This window comes from Pteropus alecto, unplaced genomic scaffold (assembly GCF_000325575.1).
Source record: "Pteropus alecto unplaced genomic scaffold, ASM32557v1 scaffold21, whole genome shotgun sequence".
In the NCBI taxonomy this organism is placed as follows: domain Eukaryota; kingdom Metazoa; phylum Chordata; class Mammalia; order Chiroptera; family Pteropodidae; genus Pteropus; species Pteropus alecto.
Window position 1 is genome coordinate 5,503,763 of NW_006436282.1, and position 2,038 is coordinate 5,505,800.

The 2,038-nt window shown below is 40.2% G+C and overlaps 1 protein-coding gene across 1 annotated transcript in view; it reads right to left on the bottom strand.

The window, feature by feature from the left end:
• Positions 1-2,038, bottom strand: part of ICA1 (islet cell autoantigen 1) — a 132,923-nt gene that overhangs the window by 79,846 nt on the left and 51,039 nt on the right. The gene's annotated exons all lie outside the window — the stretch shown is intronic.

Sequence of the window (2,038 nt, forward strand, 5' to 3'; positions counted from 1 at the left end):
CTCTCTTTCTCTCTCTCTCTCTGTCTCTCTCTCTCTCTCTCTCTCTCTCTCTCTCCCCTCCTCCACCTCCTTCTCCCCACCCCCTCACATATATCCCATCTCTCCAAAATCTGGCAGCATCTCTAGGTTTCTCATATGAGGGTAGTCACTATAATGCTTGGTTTTCCTTGTTACCTTCCTTAAAAATAAGCAGAGCCTTAGTATCCAGTAATAACTTCAAACTTATTTCCTGCCATCTCCTAGCCAGAAAGTATGCCCAGTCTTGCAACAAGCTCTCTACCAAGTTATGCTCAGACTAAAAGGGTCACTATATCTAGAATCAGCCAGGAAAGTAGGTCTATGCCCAGGTCTAGCAGGCTCTCCAACGTGACCACATATAAGTCAAATTCTGTGAGTCTCTGCCTTCTTCTTACGGTGTCTCTCTCATTACACATGAGCTATGACTTATAAAATGGAAGATGAAAAAATGGAATACTTTGAGTGTGAGTAATTATTAGAGAATTTTTCCTTATCTGGCTTATAAATTTTAATAGAAATACATTTAGTTTAGAATAAAGTGGCAAGTTCTCCCAATTTAGATGGAACTTCATGTCCCCTTATGAGGTTCATGAGGGATAGGAATTTAGGGAAATGCCATATATGGACTCTACTACTCATCTGAACACCAAGAAACGAAGCATATTCTTTCTCTTATAAGTGTGTATGTCTTATCTCCCAAACTAAACTGTAAAACTGAGGAGGGGGCTCTTTGATACCTCTGTTCCATTTTTCATAGCAAGCAACACAACAGGCACATTCAATAATTGGCCACTGAAGGAAGATCAAAGAATGGAAAGTAAGCCTAGAGTTTCTGCTGACATATGGTCAGTCAATTTACCTTTGAAGTGAGTATTCTCTTTGCAAATGTAACTTCTTATTCCAGAATCAAAGCAAATGGTGAAAAACACAAATATTGCCACAGAGAAGGGAAAGATCTAGGCACTCGTGCTGGGATGAATCTTAAGGCATCTCCTTTAAAAAACCTGATTCCTTCTTTGATCAACATTTCCATTAATTTTTTAGCTACTATTCGTCATAGAAGGGTCAGTTTGTCCTCCTGACAGCCTCGTTCTAGAAGATTTGGCAATGAGAGGGAAAAATCTGAATTCTGATCAGTGTTTCAAGAAAAAAACTTCCTTTAGAGAGAGAACAATGTAAGATGTGAAAAGGACAAGGCCGGCCTTCCTGGCCTGACTCACATGAGGGTGATGAAGAACAGCAAGGTTGTAAGGTGCTTTTGAAAAGAAGAATTATTCTCTAGATGACAAAAGATTCTAACTAATGCACAAACAGGCACATAAAAATACTTGATAGAATAAATGAAAAAGCAACAAGATTTCTGATTGAAGCAGAGGAAGAAAAAAAAACAAACAAACCAATAAAGCATCCCAACCAGAGTTACAAAGCATAGGCTCCAATCTGGGGAAGCACATTTCATTACTAAGGGGAAACGATGCAGCCAGGTAAGGCTGACAGAGTACTTACCTTTTTAGATTAAATACAAAAGGCTTTCCAGATCTCTTCACTAGAAAATGCGACTATCCTGTGGACAGACACACACAAGACAATCCACTGGTTCTTGCATTTAAAACATCCAAACAAGTCTACCTCTTACTGCTTAAAATCTACAGAACGGGAAGGGGTGATTTTTTCAGCTCCCTTAGGACTCTTCCTACGTGAACAGTTAATTTTTTTCTTTATCACCAAGTAGTGCTGCAGTCTGGTCTGATTTTAGATCCTGAAGAGCTTCAGTTTTACTACAAAGGAGTGTGGACCCTCATTGGATGGACAAGGTCACGGAGAACCCGGAGAGGTGAAGGGTTTACAGATAAGCACATAGATCCTTGAGCAGAGATGCAGCATGACAGGAACACTATTTGGAGAAGGTGTGACTTAGGTTAAGAGTGTGTGTGTTTGAGAGAGAGAGAGAGATAGAGAGAGAGAAGGGAAAGGGAGTGGAGAGTAGGGGAGAGAGGAGAGAAGGCAAGGAGCATAAATA